Source organism: Oryzias latipes, chromosome 12, assembly GCF_053564925.1.
Source record: "Oryzias latipes strain Hd-rR chromosome 12, Olatipes_Hd-rR_3.1".
NCBI classification, from domain to species: domain Eukaryota; kingdom Metazoa; phylum Chordata; class Actinopteri; order Beloniformes; family Adrianichthyidae; genus Oryzias; species Oryzias latipes.
In genome coordinates this window covers 12,427,287-12,446,848 of record NC_136248.1, presented here as the reverse complement: position 1 = coordinate 12,446,848, position 19,562 = coordinate 12,427,287, and the positions used below count along the sequence as shown (strand labels likewise).

At 37.5% G+C, this 19,562-nt stretch overlaps 1 protein-coding gene across 7 annotated transcripts in view; it reads left to right on the top strand.

The window, feature by feature from the left end:
• The window catches only part of cntfr (ciliary neurotrophic factor receptor), a 308,146-nt gene that overhangs the window by 28,636 nt on the left and 259,948 nt on the right, over positions 1-19,562 (top strand). For all 7 annotated transcript variants that reach the window (XM_023961133.2, XM_078956136.1, XM_023961135.2 and 4 more), the window contains one exon: positions 9,612-9,652. The gene's annotated coding sequence lies outside the window, so the exon portion shown is untranslated. The remainder of the gene's footprint in view (positions 1-9,611; positions 9,653-19,562) is intronic.

The window sequence follows — 19,562 nt, the reverse complement described above, 5'->3', positions numbered from 1 at the left end:
AGTCCCCAATCAGGAGTACGCGAGCGACAAAAACAAGATTTTTTTAATTAAATGATTTGAGAAATAACATTGTAAAGATGGAAAAACAAAACACATTACAAGAGGCCAACACTTCCTACGTCTGGTTACACACCAGAGTTGCCATTCGAGGTTTGACAATTAGTACAAGAAGTTTTTCCCACCAGTGGTTTGTGAGCTTGAGGTCAGGATTGCCGACTGTGTCATTCCATGCTCTTTGCTCCCCAATTCCAAAGGTATCTACTGATTAGTGTTGAGAGTAAAGTCATTTAAGTATAGTGGGAATGCTAATGGCGTCATAAGTAAATAATGGAGCAATCTAACACATTACTTTTGTCCCTGATACAAAAGTGTTTAGCTAATTAGTATAAATCGCCGCGTGTTGCAGTATTCCCCCCGTATTTCTGGAGTTCAGGGTCCAGAGACTCATGCGAATATGCACAATCGACAAATACGTGGAACCACGCCCCACTCCACCCACCCCTGCGGCCGAAGAATGTCATCCACCGATCCTTACTCATCAAAAACCCTTCTTAAACATTTCTGAAGCTTTGTAAAACATTTATTATAGAACATTGGAATATTGCTCTACATAAAAAGGGTTTTCTTTTTATTCAGAATAATACAATGTACCGTAGCATACTCATTCACGCATATTTAGACTGACACTCTGTCATTCTGTGCCTCAAAACCAGGAGCCTGTGCTTCTTCCTTTATCAGTTAAGTGCTTGAGGTCCTGCAGGGGGATTTGAGTATCGAGCACGGCGCCTCTGTCCAGCAGCAGCATGTTTTGAGTGTTGCTTCTTCCACAACAGGCCATTTTTTATCTATCATTTATTTATCTGGATAATAACTATTCTCCATGATTATCTTCTCCGCGGGATCAGGATATTTTCCAGTCGCTTTAGATTCAAATGACTGCATTTCTTCGTTAAGGGGCATAAACTACAGTTAAAGCGGTTCAGGAACTGGTAGAACTAGGTGTTGGAGGCCGACAGTCGGAGTGCTCTTCATCTCCGCCCCCCTTACTCAAGAATTCTCGCAGCACCTTCCTTGGATGCAAAAATCTCATACAAAAGCATCTTGAATTGTCTGAGACTTTGTGATGAGCAGGAGGGAACATGCAAACTCCCCATAGAAAGGTCCCAACTGGTATTTGAACCAGAGCCTTCTTGCTTAGAGGTGAGAGTGCTAACCACTACTCCAACTGGCATCAATCTCAATAGTTTTCTGTGCTGAGTGTCAATGACAAACATCATCATTCAAGTTTGATGGACTGCTGCCACAGTCATCACACTACCTTCAGCAAACAATATCCAGTGGCTTTGGTACACCAAAACTCCACCAAACCTACTGGACATTTTCTTTCTCCCAATCTGTTGTATTGGTACAGTATGCAGCCTTGAATTCCATGTTTCTTTTTTTTACATCTTAACCTTTGATTAATTTGATGTAGGCACATTTTCGTCTTGTGGGGTCTAAGCTAGCAAATCCTGACAAATTTTGTGGCAAAAAGACACCTTAATGTCTCCAACTGAGGATACCCCAGTCTCAAAGCAGGAGTCAACACTAGATAAAGGTGTTTGGCACTGGCAGAGAAGATCTGGCAAGATTTTTCATGGGTACAACCCACATACTGACTCTGCTGCTCATCCTGCAAATATAAGTTACATGCATGCGCATTTGCAAACGTGGCACCATTTAAAAGAAAAATAAACATGATGCTAGCTTTATTTCCAATAGCTTAAAATTGGATAGCTTCAAATATCCCTTTCCTAAATTATAAAAATGCATATGCATAACTATATGCACAGTGATGCACAGATTTCTGAGTCAGTTCCAATCACAGACCCAAACACCTTTCTGCCAATCTTCCAACGGTGTTTCGTCTGCTATCCCCCAGTCACACTCTATGAGCTGCACTTGTGTTGATTTGTTGGTGCCTGTTTGTGTCTACAATGTGTGTTAGCAGTCTGACGGCAGCAGATAAGGTGGCAGTCATCTTATCGTGGTGAGCCAACCTACCCTAATCCCGCACAAACCTCAGGTGTCACCACATTCTGGCTTCTCCCCAAGTATGCCTTCATTTTCATGTCATTTTCAAAGCAGACGGCTTCGTCACAGTTTCTGCCCTCCCTCTGTCTTCATCCCTCGATTTATCATCCACTCCTGACGATTTCATCGGCAGCTTCACCCCGTTTCAGTTCTTTGCTCCCCCTTTATTTATTAGCATCTTCACACTTTGTTAGAGAATGTAAATATTTTCCAGCGATCTCTGTTTAAGTGGACCTTTAACCTGTAATAATGATTTTTGCTCTACATTACATTTTTAAATAAAATAGTATTTTCCTGAATGCTTTTAGATATGTTTGTTCACTCCCATTTTATTGTACAAAACATATTTTTAACTTAAAAATTATTTTTCCTCCATGTCTTCCTCTGGCCTCTTATGACCATTTCTGAACATTAAAATTATTTATGAGCAAATATTTTATATCTATCCTTTACAAAAGCTGTTCCAAAAATGTAAAACAGAAAAATTCAGGAGACTGCTTTATCAATTCACTATTAGGCTACGTTCGCACCACCCGCAGCAATGCATCTTCAAGCAACTACTTTTAATTAAAAGGTTTATGTGAATGCGCCTAATTCGTGTTCAAAACTATTGTGTTCACCCGTAGTTATGCAACTTTCTACAACCATTATGGACTCTACCTGAACAAACATGCAGCCATTTAACGTGCATTGAAAGTTAAACCAGGTGAACTTTGACCAATCAGTGACTCAGATTTGGAAGGGACATATGGATGGCGTCCCTTTAAATTCACGGATGTGCCAACCATTTGAAAATTATGAAGGAGAAAATTATTAATTGTGGTTTGTGTCCAGGTGGAAATTATATGATACCAAGCCCTTTGTATGTATGTAATATTTGTTGTAGTAGAACAAGATTCATTTCGCTTCTAAATTTCGCATCAAGCCTCTTCCAACTGTAGGTGGCAGATGCCTGTTAGTATCTGGTACCGACAGACAAGTGTGAAAACCATGGGTTAAATGCTTGTTCAAGAATGTGCGTTCTTAAACACGCGTCACATGCCCAGTGTGAACGTAACGTCACCGTTACAAATTTTCTCCTGGGTGAAAAAAAAAAACAACAGCAAAAATACCCTTTGAAAAAATGACCTTTTTCCATCAGTGAAAAAGCAGTGTTGGGGAACTACTACTCTTGTTGGAAATTAATAGGATTACAAATTTAGATTATCTTGTCACAAGACACCATTCTACTTAAAAAAAAATATATGAATCAAAATTAAAAATAGTAATATTTGAAAAAAAACTCTAAATCAAACAATTTTTTCAGGACAAAATAGATAAAAAATAAAGTAAAAAAGGTACAAAAACAGAACTCTGCTTAATGAGAGTAAAACCTTAGATGTGGATAACTTGTTGGAATTTCTAAAAAAATCAAATATACAAACCTCCTAAACACTTAAGAGCTCTATAAAAGGAAATTAAAAGCAAAAAAAAAACAGTGTTAAAAAATATACAGTAAAACCTAAGACCATTGAAAAGAACAATGAGAACAAAAGCTCCAGAAGGAGAATTCAAGTGAATTTATAATGTCCAAAATCACAAGAGGTAAAAAAACACAAAAAAAAACACACACACACACAAAAGAAACCAACAATTGAACTGAAGCTCCATGCTTTTTCTCCTATAGCTGGCTGATTTTGAACATCTACCATGGATTTAGGTGAGAATGTGAAGGCAGAGCTATAAAAAGAAGGAAAAGGGTCAATAAATATAATAAATGCTCTAGTTTTTTATTCATAATTGACACAAATTATGTTTTTTTTCAGAGGAAACATTCCAGTTTTAGTGTATTGAAATGAATTTAGTTACTATGCTGATGTGACCCTTGGTGAAAATAAGTTTTGACACCCCTGGTGGAGAATGTCCAATCTCTGTTAGGTTTAGATTAAACGAACTATTGAAAGTTGTTTTTTTAACCTTCAAATGTACGTTTATGGGACGATGATGAACTGTTTCCTGTGTCAAAGAAGGGATCAAACAGAAGCCTGTTTTTAGTGGAAGTTATAGAGATTGTTGTGAGATTTATTATTATTGAGTAAAAAAGCTAAATAGTACTTATCTCATCAATAGTGTGTTACAATGGAGAATTTGCATTGATGAAGAAGTTGAAATGAAGAAGTTTATTGTTGGGCAAATATCAACAACTTATAATGACTAAATAGTAGAGAACTGTTCTCTAAAGCCATATGTGTCTCTGTTGAATTAAGTGATAGCAATTTAGTGGCCACAGAAAGAAAAACTAAAGACCATTATCTAGCTAGTGTGTGAGGTCTTTAGTTGTGTGAAATGTTTTCTTTGAGAGGGTTTAATTCCTGCAATCAACACAAGGATAACGCGGGTACATCTCAACATGTTTACATTTTTGCTTTAATTCAGACCTGTATGGATTATTTCTTTATTTGCTTTAACACACTCCTGACTTTTTTGTGTGTCTTTTCTGAATTGGCCGTAGTGTGCAATTTTGTCTGAACAAAGGTTGGTTCCGCAGTAGTTGGTTCATTCTTATTGCAAAAACTCATGAGGTTATTTACTCAGTGAGCATTGAAAAGCCAAAGAAGGTTTTTTTGAAAGACCAGAAATTTTAGTCATAATGCTGCTCCTCTGCAGATTTTAGTTATTTTAATGCAGTTATCTTTTTTTCCATCTTATAACTCGGTTATGAGCAAAGATTGTCAACAATCTAAGATGCTGGACACAGAGAGAAACCAGCCTTGTGCCAGGAATTTAATTTTTTTTAATTTAATGTTATTTCAATGTTAGCTTTATTTTATGTTATTTTTGCAAAGCTTAAAAAACTTGCATTGTTAATTTCTTAATGTTTGTCAATAATGACACTCATAGTGACTCCCCCACTTGTTTCCCCCATAGCCCGGCTCCATCCATAAATAAAGACAACTGTGGATAAATATCAACTTCAATCCAAGTGTGACTGTGACAGAGGAAAAGTGCACAAAACCTTAAAAACAGAACATGACAAAGGCCAAGAAGACATAACTGAAATAGTCCATCTATCCATTTTAATAACCTGCTGAATCCCTTTCTGGGTCATGGGGCTGCTGGAGCAAACCTACCTTCTAATATTTTTTATCCATAAAGACTGGAAACATCTGGTTCACCTAAAGTGTACAAGAGTACATTAACCCTGATTACAAATATTCAGTCTAAATACACCCAAGCGGACCCTGGTCCAGGACCAGGAACTGGTCTCGGACCCATCTTTCGAGGTGGTCTTGGTTCGTTTCCAATCGGACTGAGCTCCAGTTCATTCTGAGTTTCCTCAGTCTAAAAAGGCTGCTCAGAGCGGAACAACTGGACCAAAACGGCTACCGTAGTTGGGCGTTACGAAATCTAAAGAGAGTAGAAAGGAAGCGATGAGCCACAGAGAATAATACTGGAATGGTAATAAAATGAAATGGCACATTGTAAAATAAATCTGTTTTCCAAGACTTTTCTAAATTAGAATATGTTGCTTTGGTTAGTGAGAAACATACAAACTTTACTTTTTAAGGTTTAGCTGTCTGAGTTACAGGGGTTATGTTCTCTTTTCACTGCCAAAGCCAGTAGCCACACATAAAAAAGAGAAAAATGACTGTGACAATATGAGGATAAATGAACATGAATAATTGATGCATGCAAAGGATAAACATATGGAGTTTTTAAAAATGGGGGCTGCTTAGTTTATTATGCAAAGGCATCATAAAAACATATATGTGTATATATGTGTATTAATGATCAGTAATGTTCATTAATGGCCACATTTACTTTTCCTATCCTCCTTGAGTGTGGCCATAAGCCCTCCTCATCCTCTCCAACCCTCATGCAGTGGATTAATAGACAAAGTCCGTCTGCCTGCCTTTCTGTTTTCCCTTTGCGTCTCTCCACACGATGACAAAGATCCCCCAGCCTGTTACATTAGAGCAGGCACACAGAACAGGAGCTAAGATAAAGCATCTGCTTGGTGATGTCAAATGACAGTTATGAAGCAGATTATGAGGCTTAAAGTCTGAACTTGCTTCCATCAGTTTGCTTTTTCAACCTCTGACATTTTCACTCAGTGAACCTTATATTTTCCTCCTCCTGTAGCTTATTCTGCTTATTTTCTTTTTTTTTTTTTTAGATTTCCTATAAAACTCAATGATTCCTATCTCATAAGATATAAATACATAATCAGCTAAAAATGAATACTTTAGGTTGACTTTTATGTAACTTAGTTGAAACATTGTTTTTTCTGCAGATAAACTTGCACATTTCCACGTTTATGTAGGTGTGTCCTTTGTTTTTAACCCTTGTGCTATCTTAGATGATCCCACCCTTAGATTGACGTGTTCTCCCTACCATGACAAAGGTGGATAAAGGTGGAAAGATTTCATGTAATCCATGGACACCAGTGAAGATCACAAATCATTGAAGAAAAAAGGTTTAGCGCACTGTCTAGTGGGTCTAGATGACCCCACTCCCAACGTTAAAGTGCCTAGGATAGCACAAGGGTTACAGTGGACATTAAATTTTCTTTTTAACCCGATCCCTCTGCCTGCTAATAATAGCTCTTGCAGAGCAGCCAGAGAAATAGAGCAGAAGAAGGGAATCTGAGGACCACTGACTGAATTCATATTGGATTTTAGACAATGCACTCAGACACTGAGGACTTCATTTAATTTGCTGATTTATTGTTGCACCACTGCAATGCATTGCTTACCATCTCTGGTTTGAGCTTCTTGGATTATTTTAAAATGGGCATTTCTGTCTAAAAATGATGAAATGATGCGTTGAATGTGTTCATTTTTCAGTTTTAATCAGACTTAACTTTTGAAAATTAATGACTTGAAGCTTTTTCATTCTCCTGGAAAAGGAAAGAACAATTTATCATACTAAGGACATTTTAATTTTAACAGGATACCAAAAGAGGTGGAGAAAGTACGATCCTAAGCCTGGGGTTTGGCAGCTGGCTCGCACATCTGTCCCCAAAGTCCATTAAGAGTGTTGGGACAGTTGACAATATGGAGAACCACACTGCTGTGACAGGGAAAACTTGATGTTAAGCCTTTAGCATGTAGCATGTCTTCCTAGAATCATGCTCAGCCTAAGCTGTAGGTTTTAGCCAGGCTGAAGATTTTTCAGAGGTTGTCCTTCTTCTTTTTTTACACAGTAACTCCAGAATTGTTATTGTTACACACTTTTTATGTAATTTTTGGAATCAAATTAAGGCTTTTAAGTTTGCCTTGTAGTGCGGAAAATGTTGCAGGAGTTCAAGGATTTATTTTTCTTCTCTGACATGTGCGGCTTTTTAAAAACAAGTGAAAGTTAGGCCATCTCTCTTGACTCATTCTAAAAGCAGGAAGAAATCAAAACAAAACAAAAAACTGACAGATTTCAATACCTGCAATCAACACATTTTCTTTTCCAACATCTCACACATAGCTCGGTTAAAGGATACGCTGGTTGAAGTTTTCAACACGAGTAGTGTCAGACACTTTCAGACTAACGGAGAATCACTCTACAGCTGCCTATTTTCAAATGACAATGACCTTGCTGTGGTGGTAAGTGATGCACTGTCTAAAAAAAAAAAAAAGCTTTGATGTGTTGTATTTCCTCAAAGATGTTGCACTGATTGCATTAACATGTTTGCAAAGTCTTGTTTTGGTTCAGCCTTGAAAAAGAATGTACTTCCTTCTTTTTTTATTTTTGGATCTTGCAAAATGTTTATATCCTTATTTTTTTACTCCTAACTAGAGCATTAGATTAAGGCAAAAGGTTAGCTGCTGGAATTTATAATAAATTGCATTTTATGGTTACAACCTTTGGAAAAAACTTTTTGTACAAGATGGTAAAGTTCTACAAAAAGGAGAAATGAGATGCAACAATAAGTTTTGAACCAAAGAATTACAATTGACACTTTCCTCACATTATAAATGTCAAATCTTGCAGGTCAGCAATCTTTTCCTAACATACAAAAGGTTTAATAAATAACTTTAATAAGTAATAAAAAGGCTTTACAGCTTTATTTGGAAAAACGCTGGACAACTTTTTTTACTTTCTTATGGTGTGTTTTCTCCATTATCACTGCTAATGCAAGCCAAAGGTTTATTAACCCATCTGTATCAGTTTTGGAGGAAAGGTTGCAATAGTGCTCTTGGAGGTCAGACAATTGTTGCTGTACAAAAATCTGCTTCCTACAAATCTGGAGGAGGTGTTTTATGATTTGTAGGGATTTTCTTGGAGTAAATAAGAACATTTTTTGTCACTTATCATTTTAGTTCACATTTTGCTGCAGTACAACATTAGTCCTTTTTGAGAAGTAAGCACAAAATCAGCTGCATTTCCATGTCCTTGCAGCAGCCGAAGGTTTTCCTTTTTGCAGTCTTTGTTCTGGACAGCAGACCACTTCATCAAGAGACTGATGTGTCTGCGGTAACAGCCGTTTTACAGCGAAGCCGATTCTGCTGATGTGCGTGACAAGTTAAATTACCGTGAAGTAAGCTAGTGTGTTTTCTATTTATTTATTCATTTTATATTGGTTGTGTGTGTGTGCATGAGTGTGTCTGGCAAGCAGTGTGGAGAGCGTGTAATAGGTTCACCTGTCCCCGGCTGCAGACTGATGGGCAGGTGGGGAAAATGGAAACCAGATGGGAAGTGGGAGTGCAAAAAGAGGAAAGCTAATTCAGAGTAGCTAAGACTGTGGTGTAGGTGGCTTAAAGACAATATACGTTTAAGTTTTGGCCATTCATTTAAAGGTGATCTGTATAGAATTAAAAATTCAAAATTATTTAACCAAAAAAAAAAAAAACCTTAATGTCACACTTAAAGGCCTACTCCTGTAAAAATTGTGTTTTTTTCCACATGTTCTTGTGGCGTTTTTCTGATGATATAAAGAAAATCAAACAAAGAATTTCATGTCTGAGTATTTTTCACTCAAATAATTGTGAAACAGGACCAGATGAAAAAATGCAGTTTAAAAAATAGCTTATTTGTGGGGTAGAAAATATGTTGGGTGGGCCACAAGCTCCCTGCTCTGCTCCATTATGATGCATCCACTTTTTTTTTTTCTGATACATCTTTGTTTTCTTCGTCTAAGCTTGTATCTGGCTCAAAATTGTACAACTGGATAGCTCCAATATTGCTCGCCATTTTTGTTGCACTGTTAATGATAGATTGGGATTGTGAAGGGATGTAAACTAGCGTAAAGAGTGTAAACTGAGGGGTGATGGGAAGTGGGGTGGGATTGCTCTGCGCCTTTCTAATGAACTCCTGATGTTCTGCACAAACCATGTCCTAGAAAACAACACATTTTTTATTATTATATGGGGAAAAACTCCATAATCATAATTAAAAGACCACAGGGAATGCTTATCCCACAGATCAAAAATTGATCGGAGTGGGTCACTTTTTTCATAAAATGACCTTTCAAAATACTAATCAGAGCTGACATAGATCCTGATCCCACATCTATTACTGCTCATGCTTTGCAAATGCAGCGCCTAACTCTGTGTCTCTTCTGACAGGTTGAAGAGGACGGCTGTGCTGACATTCCTCCCATCCCAAGGTAAGATTAGTTCTTGTTAGTGGGTTGTCTTTTCATCTAATCTTTCTTGCTTATGTGGGTCTTACTTTTTTAGCAAGCTTGTGGTCCTGACAGTCTCTTTATTATCTTTGTAGACACTTTTCCCTTGCACAGCAGATGAGCAATATTTCTGCATCACTTCATCATACTGTTATCCCGAAACACAAAACTTTCCACACACCTCTTTGATGTTTGCAGCAGAGATCACTCAGGATGAAAACCTCAGTGCGTGCTTGAAAAAAATACGGAGAAGCTGAACTGCATGAAAACAAAGCTTTATGCTACCAATGTTTTATGATTCCCAAAGAAATACATCAAGAAAAACATATATAAAACAAGAATTAGGCACACTTTAATGCTCTTTCATGTTGAGAATCCCATCCCTGCCAGTGAGGTGGTCTCTGTCCCTCTGTCACTATCACATCTTTAACTGTATCTGGTTGCTGAGGTGACATGAGTGTGTCAGCAAAACGACCTGTGATGAATGTTGGTGTGTGTCTGTGGAGCGGCGGGTGTTGAAAGGACTCTGCTGAGGCGTGTAGAATTCCATGTGTCCACGCTCAGATATGAAAAAAGTCAGCATGCAGGCCACACACACACACACCCACACACATACAGCATTACAGCAAATATGCAGACAGCACACAGACAGACGTTGAGATTCCACGCAGGTCACTGCGGTGCATCCATAATGATAGCACAGGACTATCAGGTTACATTTAGAAGAGTCCAAGTCTGCTACAATGCTTTGAACACTGAATAGTTTTTATCACTCTGACAGACTTGAAGTCAATGTTTGGTATCACCTCTTAGAAATTCTGATTTGCCTGCAGTCATTTTTCTAAAAATGTAGTTGTAACTGAAAAAAGGGTTTCCCAGAGAGCGTTAATCAAAGGCGTAGGGGAACTGGTTGTTTGGATCTTTTCTTCTAGTTTGAAGTTCAGAAAATGTAATCGAAAGGACGTACAGCAGCTACACTGCTGAAAAAGCAGCGGTCTTGCTGCAAAATACTCACTTTTTCTTTTTCTACTATGCATGTGTTTTTTGTTCTGTCTTTTTTTGAAGGTTTTTAGGCTGCTTGCACAATTGGATTATGCAGCGTTACAGTAAACTATATTTTCCACACCATAAGGCACACTTAAAAACCTTAACATTGGAAAAAAAAATGACCGTCTGCCTTAAAATCCGGGGTGCCCTAAATACAGTATGGAATTATTCTGGTTGTGTTTACTGATGCTGAAGCGATTTTGAGAGGTTGACGGCGCTCTGTCAAAAATGGTTTATTACAAGTTGTACACAAGGCTGGGTGTTATTGCATACACTCTAACATGGCTAACGTGTAGTGGTGTTGAACTGCTTTTTTATGTGTAACTAACAAGGTTGGAAGTGTGCGTAGTCATAGTAAAGTTTGTTTTAACTGTATCAATCTTTATTTTCTGTTTTACAAACAAGTTTGGGAGTTTAGTTATTGTGAATCTGCTAGCATGTCTAACACTTCTAATGCAGCTAAAACTTCTAATGTGTCTAAGGTTTAGCTTGTTAAAAACAAGTTCTACTGCGTCTTAAACTATGTTTTCACAAGGAATGTGACGCATTCGAGAACGTCCTTTAAGAACAGGCTCTTAAATGCACATTAACACAATACATAATAGATAATAAATAATACATGGTGTTCACACTGGACAAGCTGGTAGGGGCTTTCTCTTCTTTTTTTCACTGTTGACTAGCGTATTTCACCTACAGTTGGAAGAGGCTTAGTGCAAAATGTTGAAGGGGGTGCAAAATTTGTGAATCTCGGTCTAGGCTAATTATTTCACAGTTATATTCTACTATATGAAAGACTTAGAGTCATATAATTCCATCCGGGCACAAACCACAATTTTTAATTTCTCTTCAGTGGCATTTCCATTATTCATCACACACATAACTGCCAAATCCAAGTACCTGATCTTTTTAAAGTTTGACCTGATATCACTTTCAACCCGCATACAATTGATGCATGTTTTGTCTGTAGAGCCCGTAAATGCCCTTAAAAATGTGCGTAGCTGCGTGTGAAGGCAAGAGTTTTGCATGTGGAAGCCCAACACGTAATTACATAGATATTTTTTATCGGAAGTGCTCACTTGAATGTTGGGGGCAATGTAAACATATCTTTATAGTCCGATGCGCCTTATCTTTGGCACAAGTTCAAATATAGACCATTCGCCTATAGTCCGAATAATAGAAATATAAGAAATTAAAATTGAATCTTTTCATTTAGGTACTGATTCCATTGAGACCTAAAATAATTATTAAAACTGACTTCTTTGTCATGTATTTTCTTTTCTCTCTCAGGGTGTTAAGGCATTTGAAATCACATTTTTAAAACTATATACTAACAATGTCTGACTTAGAACTTAAATAAATAAATAAAATAAATAACACTTTTCTTAAATTTTATGACATTTTTAATTCACCTTCTTCCTTTTGTTAGATTTAAAATGGGATTCTGTCCGCTATACCTCGCTACTTTTGATTCATTTGGTCACGTTTAATTAAAAAGTGCAGATCAGAGAGACTAACCTTACAATTATTCACTCAGTGTTCAAAGTAGTCCTTGTGAGGAATTGTGCATTTGAGACATCCCACAAAGATATTCCCCTTCTTTTCAAGTTTCTGCTCTTTCACTTTGATCACTGCAAATCCTCCCTTTGAGATGCGGTGTTGACTAAATGTATTCCACCCTGATACAAGTGCGCAATTCCTTAGGTATATGAAAGTGCAGCTATCTAGGTAAGTTAAACTGAAAAGTCACCAGTTATGTGAGAAAGGGCTTTTTGATCCCATTGGGTCTACATGTTGCCAGAATCTCCTCTACAAACACATCCAACCTACTGCACACACACACGCGTGGACACACTTATATGCTGTGCACTTAGTCTCATTATCTGATGTCCGCAGTGAAAACACTCATGCAGGCCTTTTCTTTTCTTCTTAGATAATATTGACATTGATTTGTCTGTTTTCCTTCCTGGCTGATTTTGCAAACACACTTTGTCACAAAGTGCTTTCTAAAATTAACTTTCAGGTTTTGCATTCACGACAAACCTATATGTATATTTGATTTTTAGACTAGTGCATCTGAGTAGTAATTGTAAATTGAAATGTTCCCTAATAAGTCTGTTGTGTATAAGCAAGTCTATGGGTACCTAAAAGCTTGCAGCCTAATGGATAACCTGGACGCTCTTGCTTTCTTATCTATTACGTTAAGAGCAAGATGTTGTTTTGTCTTGGTTTGGAATTTTTTTTCTTTTGTTTTAATTCTTACAACACCTTTGAACAAAACACACTTGTTACAATGGAAACCACAGAGGATTTTTAACCCTTTTTTTATAAAAGGGGAAATTATGTTGTTGGTTCATGCACAGTTTTTTAGCTTCAAGCTCAATGTCCATTAAAAATGGCACAAATAACCAAAATTAGCCCTATTTATGTAGCCTACTGCAAGTTTAGCTTAGTCTACTTTCCAAACGTTAACCCCTTAAGGGCTTTTTTAAAGTAAATTTCCTTTTTTTTCAGTAGTAGCAAATAAAAGCAGCCAAAAAATTCAAAAGAAAAATAATAAATAAATATTAAAGTATGTGTACATAAAAAAAGGAGTGGTTTCCCGAGGGAACTGGTTTAGTGGAATACTACTCTGTTGGTTACAACAAAGCACTCTCAATTTAAAAAGAATGTAGAGTCTGTCATGTAATTCAAATGTCAATGTGCTTATTTAGGCAGTTACAATAAAATATCCAAAGGTCAAGGGTCACACACACATGTGTATGTATAAGGCATTTACTCCTGCAGCCTCAGTTAACTCTGAACTGTTTGTGCGGATTGTACTGGAACTAATCTCGTATGTCGGTGTAAAAGCTGTGCAAACGACAATAAAAGCTATTCAAATTCTGATTCTGACATGTGTATATATATACATAAGTGAAACTGCTTTTCTTCGTGTTTTGATTTTTCCCACATACATATATATATATATATATATATATATATATATATATATATATATATATATATATATATATATATATATATATATATATATATATATATATATATATATATACCTGCTTTTCAGGCATGTCTGTGCATTTTTTAGAGAATGCTTCATTTTTGCAAATGAGTGAGACTAGAAAAAATAAAAAAGATCTCCACAGAAAATTTGTGGAGGACTTTTAAATCGAAACTGTAGCAATGACCCAGTGGGGTTTTTCACTTCAAAGTTTGTTTGTGGAGAAAATGGGGACAACACTGCATCTAAGAAGCTACATTTCCTGGATTTCCTGGTATCTCTCATGCCAGAATGCCTATTAAGAATCCTTGCATTAAAATGGGAGTTCTAGTCATACTTGGGGTCTGAAATGCACAAAAATGTGTTTGTTGTGAGGCAGCAAATAAAGGTATAATTACAAATGACGTGGTTGGTAATATCTTTTCTAAAATGTTTTTTTTTTCCCTATATCATTGTAGTATTGTGCATCATGAAGCACAATGTTGTTTGTCTCTGCTCTGCATTGGAGAAGCGCTATGTCAAGAGTGTAGACTGCCTGTTGTCTGATGGAGGCTGGAATAGACTTCAGCCTCTCTGTGACCCTGAACAGAATAAAGTGAGTGTAGAAAATGGATTGCAAAGTCAAAACATCTGTCGTTCATATTGTCTGCAGTGATTTAAAAAAAAAGTCTTTGTAATGGATGAATCCCTCCCTGTCATTTTTTTACTTGTTTTTCAGACTGTTTTTGAGTTTGGGGATTATAAGTGCATGAGAATAACTTTTTTTCCCAAGTTATTACAGTTTAATGTTTTTTTTTTTTTAAAGATACATTTCCAGCTGGAAATATCTCAAAGATCTACCCTGATGAAAACTGGATTTTTTGTATATTTAAATGATTCTTTATTTTATTTCATAGAGAGAAATTCACTCATCACGGCAGCTCCAAGAAAAATAAATAAATAAAAGTACAGTTTCAGCTCACCAGGTTTTCTTGTAGCATTTTCTGATGATGGCGGACATATATAGAGAAAATTAAACTTTGCATCTCGGAATATTTCTTTTTTCAAATTGTAAATCAGGAGCAGACACAAAATGTCAGTGGAAAAAGACATTTTTGTTGCACTAGTTGGGATTGTGAGGGGCTGTAAACTAGTGGGAGGGCACATACACAGATGGACGGTGGGAAGGGGCTGGGCTTAATTCACGCCAACAGTCCTCCCCATAACATTTAAAGAACTACTGCCGCTCAGCAGAAACTATGTCATAGAAAACAACAGGTTCTTTAATCTTGTCTAAAAAAGGAATACAAGACGACTGGGAGCACTTTTAAAATAGATTTTAAAAATTATTGGATTAGGTCATTATAAAGGGACGATGAGCCTGTCAGTGAAGTCTTGACCTGTCCATGCTGACATGACTTTCTTCTTGGTGCTGTTTGATAGCTCTGAGGAAGTTACTGGTGTGGGTACCGGATGTTCTCGGGTTGCCGTATGTTCTCGGGGTCCTTCGGGGTCCTTCGACCAATGATGACGTCACACTATTTGATTGGCTGTAAGTTGCCACGACCAATGAGTTAACGTCGCTACGTTTTTTTAAAAAACTTTATTGATAATTGCGGTATCATACATTAACAACGACATTAACGTTAACAACGAACAATAACAATGTAATCAATATTGCCTCGAAGATCAGTCACCATTGCCAAACATAACATATTAACATAGAAAATAAAGAATAGAGGGGAAAAAAAGAAACAATGAACATAAAACACAAATAAATAAAAACATAAGTAAAATAAAATAAAGGAACATAGAAAAAATCTAAATAGTCTAATACTAGTTAAGTTATGGGTACTCGTGAAGTTTGTATTTCTGAACAAAACTAAGCAATTTCAAGCCATTCTTCTTTTTCATATAATGACGTGATTGAAAGTAAAAACAGAGCTCTTTATTAAATGTTATAAAAAGTGGTTTGGTCTTCAAAACTTGACCTCACCAACATGGCGGTGCTCTCCTCGTGATGTCTCCTCTAGTGATATAACTCATTGGAAGGACCCCGAAGGACCCGAGAACATACGACAACCCGAGAACATCCGGTACCCATAACTGGCTCGCACTACTGCGATCAGAATGTCTGCTCTGTTAGATATCATTCCTGACAACCCCTTGCACTGTGTAAGGGTTTACTGTGTGAGGAAATAGGATAAAGTTAGCTGTGTCAACAATGCATGTTGACAAGGCGCAGCTGAGCACTGTGCAAGTCTGCTTGCTGCTTGTAGGCTTGACAAAACAGTGGTTATTCAGTGACAAGCTGCATGCTATTCCCCACTCATGTTAGTACGGCACGGGTCACAAAGATGTATTTGATAATCTGGTGAAATTTGAGCCTTTCTATCGAGCGGTCCCTGTCAGTGTGTGTTCCCTGATAGGGATTAGCTGGGATGTGCGAGCTGTGTGCCCTGGGATGGTCCTGTTTGCTGTTGGAGGTCGACAAATGTGCACCATGATGTCTCTCCGAGTGCTGGTGTGTGATTGTGAGTGTGCTTATTTGCCGGGCAGCAGGGGGTTTAGAGCTGGATTGAAATTACAATGGAGAAGAATTTAAATGAGGGAAAAAAGGGGGGATCAGGGATGTTTGCAGTTGGGATGGAAGAGGCTTTGGCACCATTGTTATTCTTCCTCTTTGTCATTCTACTTCGCTATCTCTCCATTACAAACCCTTTGCTCTCAGCGGTGCACTTTTTCAAAAAAGTCCTGTTCTATCTAATTTGTTTTTATCTCCACTCAGACTTTTTTTTATCCTTAGCTCTGAATTAACATACATTCTGCATTGTTATCTTAACTCCTGTGTCCTGGTATCATTCCCATTTGGACAATTAGCAAAGTATATTGTCTTTTCTAGCCATTTTTTCCAACCTATTGTGTCTGATGTTGTATTTGCCTTAAGGATAACCAGGTAACCCTTGTGCTATCCTAGGCACTTTAACGTTGGGAGTTGGGTCATCTAGACCCACTAGACAGTGCTCTGAACCTTTTTTCTTCAATGATTTTTTTCTTCACTGGTGTCCATGGATTACATGAAATCTTCCACTTTTATCCACCTTTGTCATGGTAGGAATAACACGTCAAAGTAAGGGTGGGGTCATCCAAGATAGCACAAGGGTTAAATGACAAAAGCTTACTTTTGAAGAGTAAACGTACAAATTACAGGAAGAAAAACTACAGTTGCTTTGTAGAACAAAAACAAAACCAGTGCTCATCCTCCAAAATCAATTTAAATTAGCTTATGGGTATGCAATCGTTTTGTTTGTTGACTGCAAAATGCTATAAATGAATGAAATATGAATAAAAGTGAATTCTAAATCAGTAGCTGCGTTTCCATTAAACATGTACGGAAAACATTACAGAAATTCTAGAAATGTAAAAAAAAAAACAAATTTCACCATGACACTGTTTCCATTAAATCATAATTATGCAAATAAAAACAAACCAACTCACAATATAAGTCATTCAAAAACATGGCAACGGATGTGAACAATGATTTGCAGCAGATATAGTAGCATTTCTACCACGGCACTGCCACTCAATCATCGCCCAAGTCGCTTTTTGAATATGACATCTGCTGGTACGTCACCCACGTCTGAAATGTTACACTCATATTGCAATCTCGTCATATAACAGGAATTTATTTCCAGCAAATAGAATATGGGATCATTGAGCAATTTTTGCTTATAAAACTTTATTTTCAACACAGATCAGAAAAGATGATGAAAACTCAACTAAAGAAGTTATACGAAATCTCTTACTTTGCTCACAGAAAGAGACAGAGAGCAAAGAAGATAAAAAATAAAACAAGACTGAAAAGATTTTAAATCTTATATAATTTGTCTCTTTTTTTCGTCTCTTTATTGTTGCCTGTTTTCTCTTAGTGGACAAACACACCTCCCTCCTCTGCTTCAGCGCGTTTGCATATGCAGCAAATGGATAAGCAGGATTTTGTTCATGTTATTAATAAATGCTGGTGTCGAATTACATCTCTTGAAAAATATAAACGCCACTCAGAATTTCATTGCAGTTCTTGCGGCTACGGATGAAGGAATTTTTGGAAAAGGTGGTTGCTGATTTTACAAAGGAGCTTTGGATCTAACAATTTCGTACGACACACTCAACTTTTGATGATCTGTGTGGTGTTGTGGGATCTCCATTGCCGCATTGCCTGCTCCTCTGCAGTGCCCAAGGCAGTCAGTTCCTAACAAGAAGCAATTGCCTTCGGTATCTGATTCATTTATTTTGGAAAAAGTGTTTTCCGTCGCAGTTTTGTCAAATATGTCAATTTTGATACACCTCAAATACCACCTCCTTCCAGCGCAAAAACTTTTTTTCAATGAATGCAATGTTTTTCTAAGTGGTTAGGTTTTCATTTAGCTAATTTATTATCACAAATACAATTTGTACAATATCATCGTCTATGGAAACACAGCTAATCATGCAAATAATACAATGGAAAACTAAAATGACTAAAAGACTTTCATTTTACTCATCTTAAAAGGAGGACAAAAGTTTGAGCCCATGTGGCGCATCAGCTTAGAGCAGTCAGTTCACTCTGGCATGACTCATGTCAGTAGCTTGAAGTTGTAGGACTGAGCTCCTCAAGTTCTGGACTTAGCTCATAAAGTTCTGGACAAAGCTCCACTTTAGTTGTAGACACAGCCGCTTAAGTTGTAAACACATCACCTCCAGTTCTAAACTCTGCTCATCTGAAGTTATAGACTTAGCTCTTCAAGTTCTAGACATTGCTCCTCAAATTCCCGACTTGTCTCCTCAAGTTCCCGACTTGTCTCCTCAAGTTTTAGACTTTTGTTCCTCTCAAGTTCTATAAGTAGCTCTTTAAGTTCCAGAGATTGCTCCTCAAGTTATGGACTTGGCTCTTCAAATTCTAGAGTTAGCTGCTCAAGTCTTAGATAAAGCTACTCAAGTTCTACACACATCATATCAAGTTCTGGACTTAGCTCTTTAAGTTTTGGACTTAGCTACTCAAGTTCTAGACTTAACTCCTCTCAAGTTCTAGACTTAGCTCCTCAAGTTTAGACAAAGCTCATCCAGTTGAAGACGTAGCTTCTCCAGTTATATAGACAGCTCCTCTGAAGCTCTAGACTTAGCTCCTCAATTTCTAGACACAACTCCTCTAGTTCTTGACTTAGCTCCTCTGAAGTTATAGGTGTAGCTCTTCAAGTTCTAGGCATTGCTCCTCAAGTTCTGGACTTGGCTCCTATAGACAGCAACCCATTACTAATGTACAGTGTTGCATATTGGGATAAAGCTGCATTTCTCCACTTCAAAATGTTGTAAATTGCATAAATGGTAGAAAAGGTACGGTAGTTTAAATAATGTAAACACCAAAGTTAAAGCTCCAATGATGAAGAGTAAATTCAGCTTTTGTGTTTGATTCTGACATGTCTTAATTGGGGCGGAAGTGGCTCAGGTGGTAGAGCAGGTCGTCCAATGACCGAAGGGTCGGCGGCACGATCCACGCTCCCCCAGCCAGCCTACGCTGTGTCCTTGTCCTTGGGCAAGACACTTCACCCTCCTTGCCTCCAGTGTAGCTCCACTATGTGTGAATGTGCGTGAATGTCCCACTGATGGCCAGAGAGGCCATGGTGCAAAACTGGCAGCCATGCCTCTGTCAGTCTGCCCCAGGGCAGTTGAGGCTACATCAGTAGCTACCATCACCAAGTATGAATGAGGAGTGAATGAATAATGGACACATTATAAGTGCTTTGAGCAACAAGAAAAAGCACAGATAAATCTAATCCAGTGCTTTTCAACCTTTTTTCAGCCACGGCACACTTTAACCTTGATAAAAAT